General features: G+C 36.1%; 1 protein-coding gene across 7 annotated transcripts in view; it reads right to left on the reverse strand.

Moving 5' to 3' along the window:
- TENM2 (teneurin transmembrane protein 2) overlaps nucleotides 1-27,342 on the reverse strand; it is a 1,394,962-nt gene that overhangs the window by 1,279,808 nt on the left and 87,812 nt on the right. For all 7 annotated transcript variants that reach the window (XM_027545724.1, XM_027545731.1, XM_027545730.1 and 4 more), the window contains exon 2: nucleotides 8,218-8,334. The gene's annotated coding sequence lies outside the window, so the exon portion shown is untranslated. The remainder of the gene's footprint in view (nucleotides 1-8,217; nucleotides 8,335-27,342) is intronic.

The following is a 27,342-nucleotide window of genomic DNA, read 5'->3' on the forward strand; positions in this document are numbered from 1 at the left end:
CAAAACATTTACCACAACCTTATCCAGGAGTTGATATCATCTCATTTTACAAATGAAGAAAGTGAGACTTAGATATTAAACCTTAGATATTAGCCTTCTCAAGGTTAAATAGTTGACACGTGACAGGAGAAGGGTTCAAATACCACCCTCCTCTTCCTCTTTCTCCTCTTTTTTATTGACTTCTTATGGATGCTTTTGCATTATGAGCTTTCAGGCTTTATCTGAGCAATTCCTTTTCCACACAGGGTTCAGAACTGAGGGAGCTGGACTGAGTCTGACTTAAAAACCAGACTGGGGCTGGCTAAAGTCAGATTGGGTCCTTTCAGACCTTCTTCCCAAAGCTAAAATGAAACAATGTATCTACAAGGAAAGAAAAGCATTCTAAAGCCTTTGTGGAAGGATTTGCTCAAACATTCCAAAGACACCTAGTTCTAAATCTAGAACATAGGAAACTTTTGATATTCATCTTAGCTGAGGATCTTCTTCCTGATATAAAGAACCAAACTGAGGATAATGTAGTTGGATGGCTAGGTCAGTTCCTGGATACCATCCAGGTTACAACCCAACTCTATGAGAAATTAAAAAGTTGTATTTGTATTTGTCTTATAAATCTACTCTTATTAGAACAGAAATGTGACTATAGAAAAGATTCAAAGCCCACTGATCCTTTTTACCAATCCCCAAACCTCCCCCATTCAGTTGGAAGGTTTATAGATATTGTTAAAAATCTGGATTTAGGAAACAAAATCCCTTTTCTGAGAAACTTAAAACCTTTCTCTGTGCCTCTGAGATATAAATGTTCTGTCTGGTCTTCTCTAGGAAACCAGAACCATCTCTTGAAATGCAAACTTCAGGAAGATAATTCTTATTAGAAAAAAAAAAAAGAAAAGGAAGAAGCTATTTGGAAATTGTTGTTGTTTAGTCACCCAGTCATGTCTTCCCTCCCTCTCCCTCTCCAGACCTCCCTCTCCCTCACCATCTTTCGAAGTTTGTCCAAGTTCATGTCCATTGCATCAGTTATGCCATATAGCCATCTCATCCTTTGATGCCCTCTTCTCTTTCTGCTCTCATTCTTTCCCAGCATCAGGGAGTTTTCCAATGAGGAAATTCTTAAAAAGTCTTTCCCATAAATATTAGTAAAAGCCATAGCCACCTTAGGTGTAGATAACTTACTCTACATGCCACAAACATAATTTGGATTCAACTGTTCTTTTATACGGAGAAGGCAGTGGCAACCCGCTCCAATACTCTTGCCTGGAAAATCCCATGGACGGAGGGGCCTGGTAGGCTGTAGTCCATGGGTCACTAAGAGTCGGACACGACTGAGCGACTTCACTTTGACTTTTCACTTTCATGCATTGGAGAAGGAAATGGCAACCCGCTCCAGTGTTCTTGCCTGGAGAATCCCAGGGACGGGGGAGCCTGGCGGGCTGCCGTCTATGGGGTCCCACAGAGTTGGACACAACTGAAGCTACTTAGCAGTAGCAGTAGCAGTTCTTTTGTAAGCTAGTAAGTTTTGCATTATTTTAATTGTCTCATGGCTAAAATTTTAAAACAAAAGCTGTAAGATCTGTGAGTTTGTAAGTTGATATACATCCGCGTATGCATGTTACGGGCTTCCCAGGTGTGCTAGTGATAAAGAACCCCCCTGCCAGTGCAGGAGACAGAAAGATGGCAATTCGATCCCTGGGTCAGAAAGATGCCCTGGAGGAGGTCACAGCAACCCACTCAAGTATTCTTGCCTAGAGAACCCCATGGAGAGAAGAGCCTGGCGGGCTACAGTCCACAGGGTCACAAACAGTCAGAAATGACTGAAGAGACTTAGCGCGTGTATGTTATAGATCTGTGATATTTTTATACTTTCAGATGATATTGCCAAATTTAATTTGTAAATATTTCTATTTAATGTCTCAAAGACATAAAATTGTTTATAAAATCAAGTATACTCTGAGAAATATAATAGACTCTAAAATGTTTTTCAAGTTTACATGATCTAGGATAATCATCAGTAAATGAAAGCTAATTTAAGTTTGTTGGTTTGATTGAAACAGGCATGTTTTTCGTGTTATCAACGTTAAACATACTACTTTTATTTACCTTGATTTACTAACATTCAAATAAGCTCATGTTATCTCTGTTATAGAATTTATTAGCAGAAAGATAAGATGATGGTCACTGTTAAATACCTCATGAAATTTTCATGAGTAATCTGAACATAATTGCTAAGAATAAGTAAATTAAGTGGATGTAAGTAAGATAAAAGTTTATAAATGAACTTTCAACAATAATTATGCCTTATGGCATGTCAACTTATAAGTTTCCAAAATATTTTGGTCACTTGAAACCTTAATGCTATACAGATCTTCCTATCTTAAGGTGGAGCAATATTCCAATAAACTCACTGAAAGTTGAAAATATAAATTGAAAATGCATTTAATACCCCTAACCTTCCAAACAACATAGTTGAGCTTAGACTATCTTAAATGCGTCCGGAACACTTGCCTATAATTGGGTGAAATCATCTAACACAAAGCTTATTTTATAATAAAGAATTGAATATCTCATGTAGTTTATTGAATAGCATACTGAAAGTGAAAAACAAACAGTTGTGTGGGTACAAAATGGTTGTAAGTGTAGTGGCTGTTGACCCTCAGGACTGCATGGCTGACTGGGGACTGGGGGCTATGGTTCACTGCTACTGCTCAGCAACATAGAAAAGTATAGTACCACATATGCTAGCCTGAACAAAAGATCAAAATTCAAATTCGACATATGGTTTCTTCTGAAAGTGAATCTCTTTTGTACTGCCATAAAGTTTAAAATTCTTAAACCACCATAAGTCAAGAACTGTCTGTTCTGAGAGAAGGCAAATGATGACTATTCATCGAATATCTAGATCATTTCCAAATAAAACAAAATACTGAAACATTAATTATTGAACATAGGGTTATCCCCTTTTGGCTTCTCTTTATAGAGAAACTAAAGACATTTGCCACTCAAAAATCAAGACTCCTGGCACAGGATGTCACCTGATATCCACGTTCCCAACTAAAACGGAACAAGGCGACTGCCTTGCGGTATCAGTGCTCAAAAGGTCTTTTCCATTGTCTCCTTAGTGCCACGTGCTTACATTTTTGTGCATTTTCTTGGTGATTCTGCTATTTTAAATGACTCCTAAGCGTTGCAGTATAGTGTTGTCTAGTGATTTTTAAGTGCAAAAAGGCTGTGAAGTGCCTTATAGAGAAAATACATGTGCTAGATGAGCTTTGTTCAGGGGAGAGTTATGGTGCTGTCGTCTATGAGTTCACTGTTAACAATCAACGATATATAGTAAATAAGAAGTTTTTAAACAGAAACACACATAAAACAAGGTTACATATTGATCTGTTGATTGGTTGATAAAAATGTTGCAACCACAGGGCTGCACTGACTTAATGCTTGATTCCCCCGAGGAGCAGCGGTTTAGCATTTACTAATTCAGTGTTATAGGCAACGTTATAGAACATGACTACCACCAATAAGGACAATCAAATGTATTTATTTATATTCCCTCTGCTCTTGATACTTAATTCTTTGTATGACTATGACCTTATATTCGTACATTCTTTATTAAGATGCCTACTTTCATTACCTATTTTCTATGGACCTGGGTATGATACACATGAACAACACACACACACACACACACACATACACACACACACACACACAACCATTTAAAGAGCTTAACTATAATTTTTTTCCTTATTTACAACTTATATTGTATATGATGGTATTTAATTTATATTAGACTAAACTTTTAACAATATATAGTTATGTTTTAGTTTTTCAGTTAAATTGGATTCATTTATTTTCCTTTATTTCTTCAACACCTATTAAAATGCTTGGTTTTACCCCAATCCTGTTCTATTTGTTTATCTTGTTTTGCATAGTTCCAATGATATAATCAACATCTATAAAATACTTTTCTTTTTTTTAAAACTGTTTTGTAATAGAAAGCCAAGTCATTCAAAGGTATTTCATCTCAATGTACCAAACGAGTTACTTAAAAGTTTAAATAGCATTTAAAAATTTTATTGGTTCATGTTACAAACACCTCTTTGATACATATTGATATATTCATGGACTGAAAACATAAATCTGCATCCAGTGAGAGTTGGCAAAAATGCTAAGTACACTAGTCCCATTTCAGCATTAAAAATTAAGTGACAAGAGCAGGAATTTAAACAAAATAATCCATAATTTAGAAAGTTATACAATTAATTAACTAGATCATAGCTTATCAGATCATGTTCTTTACAGTAAAACATGGTTTTCTCTAGAATAATCCCATATTCTGGTCAAAAAATGTTCAGTTAGTGGACTGGTGTCTGGAGAAATGGATTAGACCCCAAAACTTGGTTCCCTTGAGCAAAATATTTAACCTCTTGGGACTTCAGATTTTAGGGTTAATTAAGATTTTATTTTCATGTTCAATGAAAGAATTTATGTTAAAGAGAAAGCATTTTTAAATGTGGTACAAGTTATGCATTTAATAACTTCCTTTCTACTTTTTATCTATTCATAATTACTATATTAAAACACCATAAACATTATATATTAGTTCTGGTTATATAAGTTCTATGTTATTCTTAAATTTTCAAGAAAATATTTTGTGAAATATGTAACATTGCATGATTATATGTGAGAGAATGTGAAATATTTAAAGAAAACCTGTTGTAAATCTCACAATGTTAAGAAGCAACTCAAGCATGTAATGTAGGGGGAAAAAAGTCTCAAAATGCACTCATCTTAAAGGTTAGATGTTGAGTATTAAAGGGTGTTTTTCTGCTGGCAAGAAAGGAAAAGGAGAAGGGAAAAAAAGAGCTCAGTGTAATATTTTCAAAATGGTGCTAATAATTTCAGTTCTTGCATAGAAGTATATCTGAAATTAGAGAGAAAAATGTGCTAATCTTATTTTTTAAAGAGATTTGGTCACTTATATATTCAGTACATACTGATTATTATGAACTATTTAAATGGGAAAGAAAGTGAAAAATGTCACTTCCCTTCTACTGATGGAGAATTAAATCCACACATCACCCACTGCAGGATATGTAGCTGAAAACACAGCCTTCATGTAGGTCTGTTGATTTTCCCTACATTTCTACCTAAAGTAGCTCTTCATTCCAATCACATTAGAAATCTAGAAACACTGGTTCTGTTTAGCCCTTATCTAAGACAATCTTTCAAAGTATAACAGTTTTTTTTCTATAATTTTAAAGTTGCTTCCTCTTTCATTTTCTTTCTTTCTTTTTTTTTTTTAAGCAAAAAAATTAGCCAAAAGGCATATTTTTAGTGATAACAAAATCACGTCTTGCATTTCATCCTAGTCTGGTTGAAAGGAGATATGACTATCCTAGAACTATGAGAACCTCCATTTAAATCCCATGTATTTTATGAATCCACCATGGAGTAAAAACCATGTTATACACTACCAGTGAAGCAAAAGGAGTCGCACAGAAACCTTTAAGGTAGATCCCTGGCCAGTAAAGCTGTATATTTTATACTGCTTCTTAGGAACAAAAAGAGTAGCATTTAAAACTTCAGGTATAAGCCAAAGGAAAAAAACATTGGTGGTCTAGGAGGAAAGTGAACACCCGGGGAAACACCAGTTTGTATTTATAAAGCCTCCTGTTGCCTGGGAAAGCTACTCTGATCCATTCTATTAGGGCTACAAATGACACTGAATGAACAGCAGAGGGCAGAGCCTTGTAGAGTCCTTTTCCAAGTAGGTAGGTATTAGTAATTGAGAACAGGTTTAATAGAATATAAAATATGATGCTAGAGAGTTACCGTGAATAACTTTTTCTCAAAGTTAATATTAATAGTAATTTTCTGAAAACGAAGTCTGGCCTCACTGAGGGGCTTACTATTCAGTCAAAATTCAAGACATTTTTGGTTGCAGTAGTCAATTATCAAAGTACTACCTTAACTAAATAATGGCAAAATCAAATGAGAACATTGAGAAAAATGTAATGGTTTTGCAGGCCAGCACACTAGGCAGACCACTGAAATCTGGAGACTTGCTTTCATTATCAAGGGAGTTCCTAAGAGCATGCAGGCAATTCTCCTTCCCCCATTTACAGGCTACTTCTCATTACCCTCTGCCTGTTTCCCTGAACACAACGTACCAAAGATCCATTTTCTCCAGAAATCTTAATCAAAAGATTAGATGATAAGGTTGGGAGGGTGAGCAAGAGAGAAACAGGGGACAACTGTTGGCTTCAACAAGGTTAGGAAAATTCTCTAAGAATCCTAAACATAGGCTTCATCCTCCTAGGTCCTGTCCCACCAAACTTACCTCCTCTAACTCTGCAGTGCTCTCTTCTGTCACTTGCTCTAGGAGAGGATGGATGGGCTAGCATAGGATATACCAAAGTCTTAGGTCTGTGTCACCATAAGGCCTCCTATTTCTTCCAAAACTGACAACTCTACATTTATAATGGGTTTCTACCACTTGGTGGTTGTTCCTTAAGAACAGAAACAAAAATGGACCCAAGCTTCCAAGACAGAAAATGGAATCAGGAGATGATTCTGGGATAGGATGGTATCTGATCTGTGGGGAAGCAACCATGAAGTCAGAGATATGTTCTAACAAAATCAAGTTTCCTTGTACAACCCAGTTTGGATCTGACCTCCAAAGACACTAGGAACAAGGATGCTTCAGAGAAGCTTAAGGTGTGTTGAAATTTATTAAATTGGATGCCTTTCTCAGAATCAAAGCACAATAAAATCCAAAAAGAAACCCTTAATACTCTAACAGAAGATTCTCCCCATCAGACTACACACCCAAGAAAACATAGGATGGTGAGAAAACATGGAAAACCTGCAGTAGCATAAAGGTCTATTTCAAGCCAGCTGCTTGGACTTTAGTTTCTTTGACAGCAAAATGGAGTTAGAACTGCTGATGACACTCATTTACCCCTGACTGTGTTGTTCATCTACCAGGGTAAGTACCTTATTGTATCATCTACTTTAATTGTTACTACAGCCTCATGAGATTTCCATTTAGGTGTTTTATATTGTCTGCTCCATGAGTATGTTCTAAATTGACTGTTTGAACTAAGGCTGTCTGATGGCTGTATTTCAAATGACTCCTTCAAGAGGATATACCCATCATTACCCTCCCTTATTCCCATACCCACTCCCTTAGCCACATAAGACCTGTTCTTTACTCACTGCCTCACTTTCACTGAAAAATTTCTACAAGCAGTAAAGAAAAACAAAAAAGATTTAATCCAGATACCTCTTACATTTATCCATCGAATCATTTATGAGTCTCTACTGGACCTCCTCTCACACTTTGTTCTTAAACACAAAATTTCTATACATACTCAAATCACTGGAATTAATCTGCAAACTGATGCTTTAGCTAAGTCAGATGCGCATCTTCAAATCAGAATTGCACAATGCATTGACTGTTCCCAGAGAACCCTTTAATTGTCCCACCCAAAGGTAAGCCATCGTGGTACAAGGATTTAACTTGTAAAAATATAAAAGCAAGACTGAAAAGAGCAAAACGGTATAGAAAAATGGATATAGGAAACTCAAGAAAGCCTGACGAAGGCATTTGATATATGATGCTGGATGCTGTAGAAATATATTGAGAATGCCAGTTCAGGGACAATAAAAGAGGAAGAAAGATTTTCCAGCTCCCTTTTCTCTTTCTGCCTGCACAGATTAACAATGTTAAACAGTTCTGATAAAGGGGGCCAAGTTTTTCCATCCAAAAGGTCTTTATACATGAGAATGTGATACTATGTGAGCCAGCTAATCACAACCACCACGTTTTATTTCCAAGTGTACATAGCGAATACCAAAAGTGTGATGGCCAAATTATTCTTAGAGGTCAGGGAATGAGAACTTGAGAGCTGGGGAGAGGTCCATTCAGGTAGATAAGAAACAGATGCATGACTGAAGAATGGTAAGGTCATTCTCTTGGGTTGGGAAGGAGAGAGAATTGCTGATTTCAGAGAGAGAAAATGACAGTACAAATTACTTTTGTCCATAAGGGAAAAAGAAAAAAAAAGTAAAAAAAAAAAAAAGAAAAGCCAGCTTTCTTACACAGAGCTGGAAAAGCCCTATTTTGCTCTCTATATGAAAGCACTTTGGTCAACAATGCAAACACAACTTGAGCAGAGCAAAACATAAAATTGTAGCTATGATTCCACTCACCAAATGGGTGGATCTTCAATATGCAATTCAGTAAGCTCTACAGGAGTGCTCCACAGCAAAGCCAAGTGATGAAGCAAGCCCCAGAATGCTTAGGCAATAAACAGCTGGATGTAACTGCTAAAAAAAAAAAGAAGAAGAAAAGAGATAAGATTTAAATGAGCACATAAAACAAAAAAAGAATAAAAATGCAAATAAACACCATATATCTTCAAAATATAGGCAAGTTGGAATCAGGAGCTAAATTTGTTTAATTGCACACCTTACCCTTTCAAATATCTTTCAACAGAAGAATGTAAAATATGGTATAAAACATACTACTTAGTTCACGTATTTTGACTATGGCACACCATTCTCATTAAGATACAATAGTGTACCGATTTGTTATCCTTCAAATGTGATGCTGCATATTATATATACACTGAAATGCACAGTATTAGAATGGGAGAACAGTTTAAAAGCATCTTTCTAGGAATATACAGCTTTTAAGGCTGCTCTTCACATTTACAAATGATTTGTTTCATCTTAAAATGTACCATTTGTTCATCCATACAATTTAAGCATTATTTTGCCAGCTTTTGCAATCAAATACTTGCTAGTTGGCACCACAGGCAAACAGGAGACGGGACGTCCCCTGACTCCAACACAACTTGCTTTGGACAAATAAGCTAAGCTTTCCTTAAATAGAAACTAAGGTACAGCAGCACTTATTTCACAGAAATGTTGTGAAGATTAAGATAAAAATCCACTAGAGCACTTAGTTCAGTGCCTTTCACACGGTGTCACTACCACACTTGTCATCTGTGATCGCCGTCATAGTTGTTATCACCACGCTGAGGCCACAGGTTCAAAATCATCAAGGAAGATTTTGTGCTCATTTCCCAACAATTAGGAAATCTTTTTAAAAATTCACGCACATACCTCTGCCCCTTTAAAAAAAAAAAAAGTCCACAAATCGACTAAATTCGCAGAAGACATTCGCTCTACATTTAGGTTCCCTTCTCTCCTGGCAGTGGAATTGGGGCACTGGCGGAGATGCAGGGAGATTTCTTAAGTTTGCAAAGGGATTTCACAAATAACCCAAACATGAAAAGAGATCCACAAACAGAGAGAAGCAATAGTTGAAAACCAATGCTTTTGACTTCCCAGCTCTGTTTTAGTCATTCTCATTCCAGATCACTCCATGTCAAAAGGAGCACCCTGCCACCACCACCACCACCACCCATCAGCATTTCCCAGGCAGCCTGGAGAGCAGGAGAGCGGCTGGTCTGGCTGACCGCATCTCCAGTGCTCGGATGTAGCCACAGTTGGGTACTACACTCCTGATCACCCTCCTCCCAAGGGCAAGTGGTGTTTTCACACTGATGGCTCTATCTTTCCTAACCACTCTGAAAAGCCTTCTGACCCTCCACAAAGGCTCCTGGTTGTATGGAATAAAGAACAGGTGTTAGCTTCCTGATCTTCCAGATAGGAAGAGGGCTTGCCACAGAGAAGGGGAGGGTAAAAAATTTAAACCACGACTGACATGTTTGAACTGTCTATCGCTAACAAGCACAAGCTCATACAAGGTTCCTTAGACCCTCTGAGCTTCAATCTACTTATCTGTAAAGTGGGATCAAAACTCCTATGACTCAAAATTGAGAAATAAGGAAACAAAATGTTTCTGGAACACAGTAGGCATACAACACACATTCATCACAGTTTCTGCTTGTCTTGCTCTGCTGTTTTATCTTGTACATTGGTCATCTGATTATAAGGAAATGACAGATGTAGAATTGTCTGATCAAGACTATGTGTCTTTAAAAGACAAATTGACAGGACCAGACAGAATGATAAGACCTTGTGTCAACTTGCTTCAATTTTGTTCGGTTTTATTTTTTTTCCGGTTTTCAACCTGGCAATCAGAGCCCAGCAAAGCAATATGGTTCTTTGATTTCCTCTTTAGAAACTCTGCAGCCTTTATTGTCTTTATATCGCACAACTTTAGCACTTAATTATATCCTACCTTGTAATAATTAGGTGTCCTTATAATCAAATCTGTTTACTCACTTGTGCAGTTCTGATCCTTTAATCTCTCTTGAATATTAGTTTTTAATGCTAATAAGAGCCACAATTTAACAATTTTATTACTAAATAAAATCGCAAGAATATTTTGAAGATTCACTAATGCGTGGACTCTAAAAATTAATTTTATATTTAGAAATAGTACCAAACCATAAAAGTAGGCCTCAACAGTAGAAACATATGGAGCTTGTCCATCTTCCCATCGACTAACTGTACAGCCTTGGGCATGTCACTGACTTCCATCTTTGAACCTGCAGATAACCCTGTACTTGAATCAAATATTTTTTTCAGCTAGATTACCAATTTCTTTCAAAAATTACTATGAGACATTTGTTAATTTTAGGCAAGAGATATGTTACTAGTTTTGTTATTTCAGGTCATGTTAATTATAAATTTGAAAGCCCATTGCCTGAATGTAAAATAAAAACAAGCATGGTCAGTGTACATACTACATTTGATACAGCACAATGATTAGTAAATCACTACGCTCTACAGTTAAACTGTTTGTGTTTAGCATATGACAAAAACACAACAGCCATGGATTCCAAGACAAATTTAGAAGGCCTATGTCCCTTAGACTCCTTCTGGGTAAAAGAGGAATAATAGCAATATCTAACTAATAGGGTTTTTACAAAGATTAAAATGATAATTCTCTTATTAACTATACAGAGTAAATGCTAGCTATTATTTTTTTATTAGTGAATTAGAATTATATAAAATACTGGTTTCTGAAGTATCAAATTTACCTCATATTTTATTATATGCATCATGAATATATTTGTCAAATGGAAAAATGGAAATGACTTTTTGATCAGTATATTTCACTTAGCAAATATTTAGAAATAAATATTGCCTTTAAGTATGGCAATATATTTACCAAATGTTATTTATTAGATTTCCATCTGCATTGATATGTTAGATAATATACCTATAGATTTCAATTAAAGATCTTATTAATTAAATTATAATACAACTGACTCAACCCAAACTTTATATTTTTTTCTAAAATATAAGTTTCTATTAGATTTTATATATGGGAATTTATGCAACTACAATGAAATAATATTCAAATTTACTTTTGAATATTCTTTTATAGTACAATTGTAAAAAAGAAGGTACAGTAAAATAAAAACAAAGACATTTAAAGTCATTCTAAAGCATATTAGACAGTGATAATAGCTGCTTACATGTTAGTGAGCACCCTTCCAGACTTCTCTCTATAAATAAATACACATGGGATATAAAAAAAAATGTGCATAAATAGAACTATGCCATCCATCTATTTATTATAACAAATAGTTTTTAGAAATGCATTTTCTAGGTTACTGATGGTAGTTAATCTGGGTCCACTGTTGATTCAATCAAAATATTTTAACTTTTCATTTAATGTATATAGGAAATTTGAGAAATCTAAATACTCTTGTTAAAAGTATTATAAAATGAGCAACTTAAATTAATTAAATATTGTTGACATTTGGGGAGTAATTTAGGAATGTCTCAATTTGCATCTTTCAGATAGACTTTTCTGCCACTAAGCATATCAGAAAAATTAAACAAATACCAGACTACCTATTTTACACAAATGCTATAAAATTAAATTATACAGACAAACCTATAAAAGGCCAAACAATAGGAGTAAAACTTGCAGGATGTTGTTATCTTCATTGAAACTACTAGTTCCCTTAATGGAAATTAAGTTTATAGGCTTAAAAGAAATATGAACAATTTTCCCTTGAGATATGAAAAGAATGATATTACAACATGAAGAATGCAAGATTAGTAAATGCAAATTAATTGACTTCTTTCTAATGAATAAAAATAAAGATTTCATAGACATAAAAATATGAGCATATGAATTTCCTTCCACATGGCAGAAGAAAATGAAATGATGTGTTCAAATGAATGAAATCCAGAATACTCAAGCCGTTTGCACCCTACAATTCACGTAAATATTTAGAAACTGTAGCCTTATTCAAAAAATGAATATTCTAATCCAGAGGAATTTAGACCTGCAATGAAATAATTTTATAAGGTAGTAAATTATTAATTGATCTGGATATACTAGAACCAGTCAATTAGTACCATTTACTCAATCATTTGACAAATACATAATAGATTATGTATCAGATATTATATCAAGTTCTAGATCTATGCTGTCCAACAGCCACTTATGGCTATTTATTGGCTATTAAACACTTAAAATGTGGTTAGTCTGCGAGGACATGTAATGTAAATGGAAAACACATGTGACTTCACAGATTTAGTATAAAAATATAAACTAACTCAATAAATTTTTATATTGGTTACACATTTAAAAGATAACATTGGATATTTTGAGTTAAATAAAATATACTAACTTAATTAATTTCACCAGCTTCTTTTAACTACTTTTACTGTGCCTATTGGAGCACTAAAAATAACATATGGGGTTTGCATTATACTTCTATTGGACAGTCCTTCCCTAGATGACAGTAGTTAACAAGGAAATCTGGTCTTTGTATTCACATGTGCACAGTTATTGTCAGGCACTAAGGCTGTTTAAGGACCTGTGTCAGACACAGAGGAAAAGGTGGATTAAAGTGTGAGATGCAAGCCACCCCCTGAAATCCTGCCATTTAGTCATATGCATCAGAAGGACACATCAAAAGTCACATAAATAGCAAAGCTATTAAATGTGAATAACCTAAAACATAACACTGCTTTGTATAAAGAAGTCTCTAATACAGTCATAATACATCTTGCTTCTCTTATCATGAGGGGGTTGTTAGGCCACTCTGTGGTGCTGGGGGTGGGTAAGATCATATTTTATTTGCTTTTAATGACAAATTTGTACAGTGGAGTAAGAGAGAGGCCTCATCACAAATGCTATTTGAAATTCATTGATATCCCCAAGCTAACTAAGTTGGATCTGAAGAGGAGAGAGCCCAAGAAAACATTTCAAAACATCCGGAAATCCCTGAAGCCTCCCTAGGGACCTTAAGGTTGTGGCAAATAGATTACAGAATTATCAAGTATATGTTAGAGGTTAATTAACAAAGCACAGTCGCTGGTGGCTCTGACCAATATCACACATAATAACAACACGGTACACTTAGAATAATATCTATTTTTTATAATGTGATTTATTCCCTTCCAAACCACTTCTGACCAAAAAAGTCTCCTTTTCTCCCCATGTGGAATCTTTGAAATGTTCATGCTTTAGGATAACATTTCAATTAATTTAAATCATCTTCTCTCCTACACAGAGGTTTCCACAATAACCTGTTAAATACTAGCAAAATTTTACTCAGAATATGTGCTTTCTATTGTATTGGGTTTGGTGCATATATATTGGTTTGTGTGTAGAGATACACCAATCAAATCACAATCAAAACAAAATCATATTTTCAACTCTCAAATGCAGAATCTGTGATCCAAAGCTTCTGCTCAAAGGCTTCAATAAAAGGGAAAAAAAAATCGACAGAAGTTTGAAAAGATACCCCGTGAAATACCAATTCATTAAGCAATTTTGAAAGGGTCAGATTTTAGTTTGCTTAAGGGTTTTTTGATAGATACATTATTGGAGTTTTATAAAATATTCACTTTCTCCCTGCTCATTTTTTGAATGAATAAATATGAGGCCAATTTTATACAGAATCACTTCAACTTAAACTAATAATTGTGTATTGCAGCCTAGAATAATGTTTGTTTCAGAGGGATACATATAAAAGGAACAGCAAAAGAAAAACATTAAATCAGGCACTAATTATAATTAATTCATAGATAGTTGAGGTTCATTTGCTTTTGCTAAAGTATATGAAATAGCATTCTTATGGAGGCCCAGAATACAATCAAAAGAGGTCTTGATCATATATAAGAATGTTTTTATTTTCTGAATAGCTTTAGGATGCAATATATTGTGTTTAAAGACAAGTTTAAAGACAAGGTTCAAGCAGAAACCTATAGGTCCCTGTGAATCCCCTGATGACGATTTCCTTTACATGAAGGAATGTACATGGGTCCTTCATAGAAACTTTGAAATCTTTTAGAAAAAATAAAAACTTGACAGAAGACATTGCTTAGAGTTGATATACACTGAAACATTCTGAAGCATTAGATTTGCACTGAAACATAAAAATAGATATATAAAATTATCCTCATTTATTTTTAAGTAAGGATTGATGGACAACTAACCCTTGATATAAGAATGCTTTTGAAATCAGAAAAAGAGTTTGACCTTCATGAATGGTAGCCATCTCTTTTTAACTGATGTCCCAGATCACTCAGGTGGTTTCACTGGAAAGTTATCAACAGATAGAACTCTTGTCCTAGAGCAAACTATGTAATCTGTTAATCTGATCCCCTCAACTATCACCCTCAATGGGTTACCTACTTGTTCATCATATTAATTTCCTGACATGGAGACAGCTGAACATCTTTCTGCTCATGCAGTGCCCTGCATTCTCCCTACCCAGGGTGGGTTATTCAAGTGAGCAGGGAACAAGTTATCAAGTGAGCCAACCACCTAACACTTAACATCAACACACAGTCATCCTTGGTGAGAGCCTGACCCAGAATACAAAATAACTATTGAATACAAATAGCCACAGCATTCCGCCAAACGCTGTAAAACTACAAAATAAGCTGAAGGAAAAAGCTTAGGGAATTTCCTTTATAAGGGATTTGGTTTCCAAATACATGAATACTGACCAGGGATGGTCTATAATGATATTTCACAGAAAAGACAGAGTAGGAAATTCTTCACAAAAATTAACAGAATCAATACAGCTAGCCAGTCTGTGAACAAAAACTCCTGAAGCATCTTTAAATTTGTTTCAACTGCACTCAGTTTGAAATGATCAATTTACTAAAAATCACAATCAATTCATATCTTTCCATTAAGAATAGCTTCCAATGGACTTCTATTTATCAACACATTATCAGCCATTGCTATGCTTTATTTATACTTTGCTGAAAATAATGAAATCATTTTTTTTTTAAGTAATTCATGTTTTTCTCTCATTCAGTCACACTACTCACACATGGGTATACACAACACACACACACACACACATACAGGTATTTTCTCTCACACACACATATATATCAACTCACTACAGGCCTTTTACAATTGGAAGGGATTTACTCTGTGTTCAATATTTCAGAATAAGAGAGGGAAAAGGAGGTAGAGAAATGTGGAAATGAGAAGTCTTTGCAATATTTTGAAAATTAAAGATCCCATATTCTAAATGTCATATAGATATAATTGTACTTTAAGATTGTCTAAAAGTACAATCACCAGACAGATGAAGCTGTTAGAGTATTAAAATGTTGTGTTCTAAATGTTTTAATACAAATAATACCTATTTTAATCACACTGCTCTCAGATCTAACAGTATCAATGAAAATGAAGGATATCCAGTCGCCACTAATTTCAGAGTTAAAACATCGTATAAGGTGCTAGTGGAAACAACGCCACTCTTCCAGAAGAAGAAATAAAAATGAACTGGTTATTTACAATTTTCATCTCACCAACATGAACTGTACCCTTTAAAATATAAATTCTCCAAAAAGAATAAATATAACCACATCCCAAACAGGAAATCAGCAGGATTACTATATTAAAATATATGTATTCCCAAAAGTCATCATATTAAGTAGCAAATAAATGCCTTCATCTCTTTGGCTCCCCTCCCCCTAATTAATTAAAGATTGGCACAATCTACGAACTAAATTTATTTTCAATCAAAATAAGAAGCCCGTATGCCATGATAATTTTTTGTTACTATTTCTAATCTGTAAAACAAAGGTTTGCTGCTAGCATTGAACACAGTCATCAAAATAAATCCTTTAATTTTTCAGTAACTGTAAGGAGGCTTGAAGAGTTGTTCTCCTAGCAAGGTGCTACCTCAATGGTTAATCCTATTAAGAACTGAGCCGTGCACTGCCACTAAATCCTCTGGCGAATTTGGGGAATCAAAGGCTTACTGCACACTTAGAAGGCAACGACTTTTGTAAAGGGCTCTATTATATGAGGAACAAAAGAATACCACTTGTGTACTTAAATATCATCTGCTTTTCCGTCCAAAATACTCCATTTTTAAGTAAAGATATGTGATTTAAATGTATTTAGAGTTTAGCTTTTGGCACCACTCTCGTTTCTGAGGAGAAGAGCCATCTGTGGGCCCCATGGCTCACACGTAATGATATGCTTACAAGCTGCTTCCCTTTTCTGCACAATGTACCCTTTTCACTTTAACATACATTTTCCATAAATTTTTGAATAACAAATTGGGCTGTGGAAGTTTGTTGAAACGGGACAAGGGAAATGCCTGTAGGCTAGAAAGCGGCTATTTTACTAAAGAAGTGGTGCAGTGGAAAACAGCCACCCCATCTGCCCTCTCCCCATACCGTGCCCACACCTATCCTGAGCTGTGACGCTTTAAAACTGCAAAGGGAAACCTCTCCCCTCAATAGATTAGGCCTGTACATTAACTTGGGCAGAGAGCCCACATGCCTGCCATCCATTACACCTGCTGGGTGACAAACAGATGAGAGTCATCATGCAGACTCCCAACGTTTGATCTCCTGAAATCGCCAGATGTCCCCCATTTACATTCAAACATAACCACAGTCATTAATGCAACTCGCCCGGCTGGCACTTAATAGGGGGAAAAAGTTGAATTCTAATCTCAAATTCTAACTATCCAAAGCTTTCAGTATGTGAAGATCGACACTATTAAATATGCTTCAGTGTGTGGAATTTTCTGGCTATTAAAATAACTAGGGTGGGGGCGGGGGTGGCTGGGACAGACAGGCAGATTTTGCACATATTTCAAAACAGAAGACCTATATCTTGCCCTTTTTGGCTTCAGAATTTTGAACTGAAACAATGAAATTTACCTTTATCTGCTATATTCTTAAACACAATAAGGATTATCTTGACTGTTGCCTCCCATGTAAATATACCACTTAATACAAAAGCAAGTCAAGGAAGCTTTGGAAAGTAAATCTTTGTTTCTCCCCTGTCTCCCTCCCTAAATCTGACAGCACTCACAAAACTGCTTACCAATTAGACTCAACTAGAGAACTTAAAAAAAAAAAGAAATAAAGAAAATCAGATAGACAGATATCATTTCAGATCCACTGAATCAGTTCAGTTCAGTTCATTTCAGTCGCTCAGTCGTGTCCGACTCTTTGCCACCCCATGAATCGCAGCACGCCAGGCCTCCCTGTCCATCACCAACTCCTGGAGTTCAACCAGACTCACATCCATCGAGTCAGTGATGCCATCCAGCCATCTCATCCTCTGTCATCCCCTTCTCCTCCTGCCCCCAATCCCTCCCAGCATCAGAGTCTTTTCCAATGAGTCAACTCTTTGCATGAGGTGGCCATTAGCATTATTCCTTCCAAAGAAATCCCAGGGCTGATCTCCTTCAGAATGGACTGGTGAATAAGAGTCTCTAAAGGTAAGACCCAGGGATTTTAAAATGCCCTTGCTCTTTTGAAATTGACCCTAGACCTTGACAACTCTTGCAAGTATATATTCGGTAACAATTTATGAGAATATGATTTAACAGCTTGACTTTTTGAGGTGTTCCTTCCCATTATTTCTTAAAAAACATTTTTTTTTTAATTGGAGGATAATCACTTTACAATATTGTGTTGGTTTCTGCCATACATCAACATGAATCAGCCACAGGTATATATATGTCTCCTCCTTCCTGAACCCCTCTCCCATCTCCCTCGCCATCCCACCTCTCTTTTATGCAGAAAATATTTAGAGTATCTACTCTGTGCCTGGCACTGGGCACTCTGTATACTTAGAATCTGTAAGATGCAAGATTTCATCTCTGGAGTGTCAACGGATGGCTCTAGGGACATAAAGCAGACTGCCTAATATTATAAGGACAGAGATTCCTACACAAGAACTAAAGTGAGTGAAAAAGCCCTGAGCGACTTTCCAGCAATTTACAATGTGTCTATCAATCTGGAGATTTCTAGATTTGGGAAGGAAGAAACTACTAGACTTACCAGAATGATCTCAACATCTGTGCTTAGGGGGGCTCTGAGTGTTTCAGGGAAGCCGGTTGAATTTAAGCACTACAGAGAAAGCTGAAAAGACTGCAGCTTCTTCTTACATCCTTCCTCTGTTTAGACTTGAATCCATTTAGATCTCCCTTCTACCAGCTTCCTCTCCCTCTGGATTGAAAATCCTTTATCTCCAGTGAGGCTGTTATTGAGCAGCTATGCTGGAGCCCCTGTCACTCCCCCATATTACTCTGTTCTATTTTCCTCATCTCATTCACTGCAATGTGAAATGATTGTGTTCATGTGTTTATCCATATCTTACCTCTCTACTAAGAGTGCTTGGCATTCCCAGGTAGTGCTAGTGGTAAAGAACCTACCTGCCAATGCCGGACATGTATCCAGGCAAGAATACTGGAGTGGGTTGTCATCTTCCCCCGGGAGAGTCCTCTGGAGCAGAACATGACAACCTACTCCAGTATTCCTGCTTGGATAATCCCATGGACAGAGAAGCCCGGTGGGCTACAGTCCATGGGGTTGCAAAGAGTCAGATGTGACTGAGCACATACACACCCCTGCCTACCCCCCAGGACCTAAAACAACCCTGGCATGAAATGGGTATCCAATACATGTTGAATGAATGAATTAATGAATCCAAAATACTTACATTTACTGTTCTCTGATTCCTTCTATCACCTGACTAGATTTTTTTTTAAAGTATGTCTTCCTGGATTTACAGCATTAATGAATTTTTCATTTGAAACCCAACCTTATTCTTTTATTTATTTTTTTTTTTCTGATTCTTTTGGCTTATCTGTTACCTGGCTTTTACTGACTAGGGATGCTGACACTTGGATTCAGTTCAGTAGCAATCCATGTTTATGCAAACCCGGTACATCTTCAATCCATCTCTCATTATAACTTAGAAAGTATCCTAATGCCCCTCAGCAAAGACAAAATTCCAAACCTTATTCAAATCTTACGCTAATGAAGATGAACAACAAAACCCCTAAAAAGAAAAATTCTTGAGGACTTTTATTTAAAGGTCAAGGCAGTAGAGGATGGTAACAGACCATCAACTCAGAATCAGAGGAATTAAACACTGAAATCACTGATTTAAGGTTTTTGGTAATAGTGGCAAAATATTAAATCAGTCTTAAAATTACTAAGTACTATCAGGCCACTTTTATTTTAGCTTTTTTTTTCCTCCAATAGCTCAGCACATCCCCGCAATTGGATGGCAGCTTCTAATGGAATAGGAGCTCAGATTCTATTGACAGTTCCATGACAAGTCATCCTTCACCTACCATTGTCCAGTCTTCTTAGCTGTTCATTATCTTGACTGCTGTACCTACTAGATAATGATACACTCTGCTTCTACCCCTGACTGTAACACATTTTTGCTCCAGGGTTCCTTTTAATTGAAACACACTGTCTGTATTACTGTTTTTGGTGCAGAAGTAAACACATTTAACACAAGAATTCGGTTCGTATTTGCTTCACCAACAGGAGGTGTGTAAAAAGTCACCTGCCTCTAGAAAAGGAATTGCATGATTCTTTTGAGATATTAATATTTTTATTCCTTTCTTTCACTTTCATTGCCATTCATCACTTGTGGGGATGTGATAATCAATGATCTCTGTGAGGAAAAAATGTTATGGCCATCCTGACCAATTCCCTGAGTGCACTGAACTTACTTAGGAAGTACTGAGTAATGTTTTCTCAACCCTTAAGCACAAAATTGACTAAAAATGCTTTAACTAAAAAAGGGGAAAGTCTAATAAATTGTGCCTGCTATCTGTATTCTTTGTAAATCCCGCTGAGAAGCCACCAAGTGAATAGAAGAGAATTGCCCAACTTCTAGATCAGTGGCAGCGGAACACGGGCAAAATTTTGCTCTGGCATAACATTTTCAGAATTTGAAATCTTTCTATAAAAACAAGTGAATTATTTCTGCCAGCAAATATATTTCAAAAAAATTAAATATATGCATAAGTAGTGTTAGGTTTTATTTCCTCATTGACTAGAATAAAAAGATGTTGTGCTAACATATAAGAACCATGCCATATTAAGTACTGTTTCTTATCTCATTCATTGTTTCAATCATACCTATGTTCTTAGAGCACTCATCATTCTTATTTTACAAATGAGAACACCTAAAGCACAGAAAGAGTAAACATATTATCCAAGGACACATCATAGAGCTGGATCTCGATCTAGAATTATCTGATCCCAAAACCCAGGTTCTTTGCCAGTGCTGTGCTATGATGCCTGTTCTCTCATAATTGAATTCTTTGGAATTAAAATATAAAATCAGTTCAATGAAGTTATTTAATGACTACCATGCATTCTTATATCAAAAATATAGAATTCACATTTTGAAAATATGAAATAGACTCACAAAGTATTAAGTTATTTAAACTGTCTTAAGATCTTCAGTTCAGTTCAGTTCAGTCACTCAGTCGTGTCCGACTCTTTGAGACCCCATGAATCGGAGCACGCCAGGCCTCCCTGTCCATCGCCAACTCCTGGAGTTCACTCAGACTCACGTCCATTGAGTCGGTGATGCCATCCAGCCATCTCATCCTCTGTCATCCCCTTCTCCTCCTGCCCCTAATCCCTTCCAGCATCAGGGTCTTTTCCAATGAGTCAACTCTTCGCATGAGGTGGCCAAAGTACTGGAGTTTCAGCTTTAGTATCATTCCTTCCAAAGGACACCCCCAGGACTGATCTTTAGAATGGACTGGTTGGATCTCCTTGCAGTCCAAGGGACTCTCAAGAGTCTTCTCCAACACCACAGTTCAAAAGCATCAATTCTTCAGCTTAAGTTGTTAGAATTCCTTTTATTTGTAAAGTGTCACATTACTTGACTTTTCTTATCAGTGTGGAAAACATATGTATGGCATGGTTCTTGTATGTTAGCACACTATCTTTTTATTCCAGTCAATGAGGAAATAAATGCTAACACTACTTATGCATGTATTTATTTTTTGAAATATATTTACTGGCAGAAATAATTCACTTGTTTTTATAGAAAAATTTCAAATTCTGAAAATGGGGAGAGGAAACAAAAGATAGAGAATTTACTCCCTCTTCCGGGAAGATAGTAACAAATTTAGATTAATAGTACTGGGTGTATATGTGTGTGTGTGACAGGGAGACAGAAAGACAAAGTGAGAGAGAAGTACAGATGGTAGGGAATTAATGATTTACCACACTTAGAAGTAAAATAGTTTTTAAAAGTTAACATGCAGAAGAATCAGCTGCAAAATTTTCTAAGTTTCGGATCACTAGACTCCTCAGAGCTTTTGATTTAGTAAGTGTCTTGTAAGAGTCAGGAATCTGAATTTTTAATAAGCGACAACAGGTGCTCCTACTGTAGTCTGTAACTGTGTTGTCCCATAAGGCAGCCAATAAGTATTTAAAATGTGGCCAGTCCAAAGTGAAGTGCATTGAATATAAAAAGTACACACAACATTTTAAAGACTCAGTAAGAAAGCAACATGCTGCTAAGTTGCTGCTAAGTCGCTTTAGTCATGTCCGACTCTGTGCGACCCCAGAGATGACAGCCCACCAGGCTCCCCCGTCCCTGGGATTCTCCAGGCAAGAACACTGGAATGGGTTGCCATTTCCTTCCCCAAGAAAGCAACATAAAATATCTTGTGAATAATTTTTATTTGCTCCATGTTGATAGTATAAGTTTAGTTTAGTTAAACTATATAAGTATAGTTTAGATATAAGGTTAATAAAACACATCACTAAAATTAATTTTTTACTGAGTTTTAGTGGGAGTACTCTAAAAGTTTAAATTATGTATATATTGACAGCTCATGTTGCTATGTTAACTGGACACTATATTTCCATGTCAACTTATTTTTGAGGGGAACAAGATTGGTTGACTTTCATTCCAAGACAAAGGTGATCGAAGAATTCTAAACAAAAATCAGGACCAAGGTGTGTATATAAAAACTGTGGTATGTAACATATTTTAGAATTTTCTAAGTATCTGACAAAAATATACCAAAATTTTGTTGTTTAGCTGTTAAGTCATGTCTAAGTCCTTTGTGACCCCCTGTACTGCAGCCTGCCAGGCTCTTCTGTCCATTGGATTTCCCAGACAAGAATATTGGAGTGGGTTGCCATTTCCTTCTGTGGGGGATCTTCCTGGCCCAGGGATCAAACCCACATCTCCTGACTTGGCAGGCAGATTTTTTACCACTGAGCCACCAGGGAAGCCCATATCAAAATATTTATTATTAAAAAAAAAAAAAAAAAAAAACTCGAAGCATTAACTAACTATCCTTAACTATCATTCAATGATTATCAAATCTCATGTGTGAATTGATAATCACAAATCACAAAATGGTGTTTCCCCTTCAATTATGAATTCCCTGGTGTGTGATATATGTATGTGAAAGTGAAAGTGAAGTCGCTCAGTCGTATCTAACTCTTTGCGACCCCATGGACTGTAGCCTACCAGGCTCCTCCATCCATGGGATTTTCCAGCCAAGAGTACTGGTTGCTATCTCCTTCTCCAGGGGATCTGCCTGACCCAGGGCTCAAACCCGGGTCTCCTGCATTGTAGGCAGACGCTTTTACTGTCTGAGCCCTCAGGGAAGTCTTCTATATAATATGTATGTATGTATGTGTATATGGACACTGTTCAGAAAAATCACCACAAAGTAGGATCTTTTACTCTGTGTCCTGTCCACAGAACAGTAGGAACATTTGGCAAATAAACAGGTGATATAGCCTAGTACTGTTGTAATTGGCATTAAATATGCAATGAGATAAGTAGGTTTATATAGGTGTTGCTGCTGCTGCTGCTGCTGCTAAGTCGCTTCAGTCGTGTCCAACTCTGTGCGACCCCGTAGACAGAAGCCCGCCAGGCTCCCCCGTCCCTGGGATTCTCCAGGCAAGAACACTGGAGTGGCTTGCCATTTCCTTCTCCAATGCATGAAAGTGAAAAGTGAAAGGGAAGCCGCTCAGTCATGTCTGACTCTTTGTGACCGCATGGACTATAGCCTACCAGGCTCCTCCATCCATGGGATTTTCCAGGCAAGAGTACTGGAGTGGGGTGCCATTGCCTTCTCCAATATAGGTGTTAGGTAGGCACATAATTACCCTTGTTAATGTCCTCTCTATTGGCCGATATACACCCTTGACACCTGAACAAATGGGTTTGGACTGTGCGGTTTCACATATATGCAGAATTTTTCCAATAAATACATACTACAGTGCTAAACAATTTGCAGTTGGTTGAATCAACAGACGTATAGCACAGATTTGGAAGGCCCACTATAAACTTATATACATATTCCCCACTATGCAGAGGATTAGTGCTACTAATGCTCTCACTGTTCAAGAGTCAATTATACTATGAATTCTAAAAATTCTAAAGAGCTGACACAAATCGTACCTTTGGAAACCAACATATCAGGAATTACTACTTATATTGCAAATTAGTATTATTACTCTGTTAAGTGAGATTCATATATTTATTTTCATATCACTTTATATGTTTTAATGATTTGTGAATTTCAGTCTTAACTTTTGTCATGTATGCCATATACTCATATTGTATTCCTTTTTTGTCCCTACTGTCACCATACACTCATGTTTTGACCATGGGTTTTATCAGAGGTCCCCAAACATTCTCAGTTCATGGCACCCTTAGGGTCTCAGTAATATTTTCAGGATGCCCTTAGGGAAAATAATTATATAATAGTTTCAGTTATTAAGCAATTAAGCCCAAACAACTTAACAATATTAGTTTAGGCAGACGTTGCTGTCTTTAAATGTTTTCAATATCTCATAGGTCCCAAGTGAAAAAACTAAAGTTCATACAGTTGCCTTAGCCCAGCTTGAGAACTGTAGGACTACAAAGATTGAAATGTTTTAGGAAAAAGGTGACATTCTGTACTTTTTAAGGGAGAGAATACCTGTAATAATGATAATTATTTAAGACTTTGTTACTTTTGATACGTTTTCATTATCAGAATTCATAAACATCATCATATATTGTACCACTGCAATATTTATCTCAGACATTTAGTATAGATTATATTAATCAATCAGCTAGTGAACAACAAGTATTTGGAGAATACATTTGTAGAATGTCTATTAAATATCCAAGCCTCTACTCTCAAATAACAAATATCTTATCGTCTATCTACAAATATATCTCAAGGTCAAGAATTCCTATCATGTTTTTCTAAAAGAAACAATCATGATTCAAATAGGGAGCTCAAATGATTATTGTAATCTAGTCTTCTGTTCTTGTTTTGTTGTTTTCATTAATTCACGATTAAAGATTCTTTTGATGACTGGGAAGTCTTATGAAATTCTGAAGGTAAACTGTTTTAACCAAAATGGTGCTGTCATTTTTTAAGAACACAGATAGAGGTAGAGACTCAAACAGTGAAAGATTCAACAAAAATTAAAAACAAACTCTCAAATTCTGGTTCCTATATTGCATGTAAGTTACTCAGATGTTGCCACTCTGTTTGAAGAAGTAAAAAGCTGAACAAACTGAAAAATCATAACTCTTGTTTGATGTGACAGAGAAGTGACATCAAAGGCAAACCACCGCCCTCAAAAATTAGAGACAGATAGATACAGAGAATCACAAATTACCAGAGCAGAAATCCACAATAAGAAAACTCCATGGGAATCAGTGCCAGGGTAAGAAGATTTGAACTATAATTAACAAATTGCTGGAGGCTCAATCTGGACAAGTCTAAGAGTTAAAAACTCTAGGGACACCTAGTCATAGTGATTCTCCCAAACTTGTGTGAATTCAAAGAGTAGCACTGAAACATATATATTACTATATGTAAAATATATAGCCAGTGGAAATTTGCTGTATGATGTAGACAGCTCAACCTGGTGCTCTGTGACAACCAAGAGGGATGGGCTGGGGTGAGAAGTGGGAGGGAGGTTCAAGAAGGAGGGAACACATATATACCTACGGCTGATTCATGTTAATATATGGAAGAAACCAATATGACATTGTAAAGCAATTATCCTCCAATTAAAAAATAAATAAATTTTTAAAAAGAAGTTCTATTAGGTTCTCACAGAGAATATAGTAGAAAAAGTTGCCTGTGCTTCTGGCAAGGGAGAGGAAAAGAAATCCTTATTAAATAGGCTAGAGCATTCTATACTTCTTAACAAGGTCTGATCTCATGGGAAATTATATTACCAGAGCTTAGGTTGTCAGGGATTCGTCAGAGACTAACCCATCTGTGGAAAGGGAAATGCCCAATTCTAGTTCTCTATAGCCTTTCATGTAGAGGAAGAGAAATACCCAAATCATACCCTCTCAGGCTTTCATGAGGGGAAAGAAAAGAGACAACTTCAGTCCTCTCCTCCACCCTGTTCCACCTAAGCAGGTGAAAGCACTGGTAAAGTTCACAATCAAGTTTATTAAGACCTCATGAAAAGACTATAGAACACTTACTCCATCCACATCTTACCCCCACACTACTGAAGATCTATTTATCACAATTTCTTCTACCCGATACTGGATGTCTGCCTTTCAACAACAATAACAACAAAAATTAAAGTTATACTAAAAAGGCAAGAAACATAGTTTGAAAGGACTTAAGAAGTATCAGAACAAGAGTCAGAAATAGCAGGAATATTAGAATTATTGGAATATAATATTTTTTACACTATGAATAATAGACTGAGGGTTCTAATGCAGAATGTGGACAGCATGCAAGAATAGATGGATAATCTAAGTAGAGAAATGGAAATTCTGAGAAAGAATCAAGAGGAAATGTTAAATCAAAATCATTAATATAAACGAAGAATGCTTTTGATAGGCTGACTAGTGGACTGCACAAGACCAAGGAAAGAATCTTTAAACAAAAGGATATGTCAGTAGAAACTTCTATACTGATAAGAAAGAGAAAAAAAGTTCTGGGAAAAAATAAAAAAATATTTAAGAAAGGTGAGGCAACTACAAAAGTATAACATATGAGTAATAAGAGTAACAAAGAAGGAAGAAAGAAGGGAACAAAAACAATACTTAAAGCAACAATAACTCAGAATTTCCTAAAAATTAATGTCAATAACAAACCACAGAACCAGCAAAAGCAGAGAACATCAGAATAAACACCTAAGAAACTAAAATTAACATATGTTCAAATTTTAGGAAACAAATATAAAATGTCTTGAAAGTAGCCAGAGGAAAAAGAAACACACACAGAGGCAAAATAAGAATTATATTTAAATTCTCTGCAGAAATCATGCAAGTATGGAGAGAAAAGAGTGAAATACTCAATGTTTTTGGAGGAAAAAACCCTACCAACCTAGAGTTCTATGCCCTGCAAAATTGACCTTCAAAAGTGTAAGAGAAATAAAGACCTTAATAGACAAGTAAAATGCAGAGAGTATGTTGCCAGTAGACCTAGCTTGAAAGAAAATGTTAAACTTTTTCAGAGAGAATGAAAATGATATAGGTTAAAATCTTAGATCTACATTAAAAAGAGGACAAAAGAATGAATAAATAAAATTAAAATAGAACTTTATTTTTCTTAATTAATCTAAGAACAATTTGTTCAGTATAATAATAACAAGAATGTATTTGATTATCAACTCTTTGGCACTCATCTATTTCTGCTTCATTGACTATGCCAAAGCCTTTGACTGTGTGGATCACAGCAAATTGTGGAAAATTCTTAAAAACATGGGAATACCAGACCACCTGACCTGCCTCCTGAAAACCTGTATGCAGGTCAAGAAGCAACAGTTAGAACTGTACATGGAACAACAGATTGGTTCCAAATTGGGAAAGGAGTACATCAAGGCTGTATTTTGTCACCCAGCTTATTTAACTTCTATACAGAGTACATCATGCAAAATGCCGGGCTGAATGAGGCACAAGCTGGAATCAAGATTGCTGGGAGAAATATCAAAAACCTCAGATATGCAGATGATACCACCCTTATAGCAGAAAGTGAAGAGGAACTAAAGAGCTTCTTGAAAGTGAAAAAGGAGAGTGAAAAAACCTGGTTTAAAACTCAACATTCAAAATACGAAGATCATGGC

The sequence above is a fragment of the Bos indicus x Bos taurus genome, chromosome 7, assembly GCF_003369695.1.
Source record: "Bos indicus x Bos taurus breed Angus x Brahman F1 hybrid chromosome 7, Bos_hybrid_MaternalHap_v2.0, whole genome shotgun sequence".
NCBI lineage: Eukaryota > Metazoa > Chordata > Mammalia > Artiodactyla > Bovidae > Bos > Bos indicus x Bos taurus.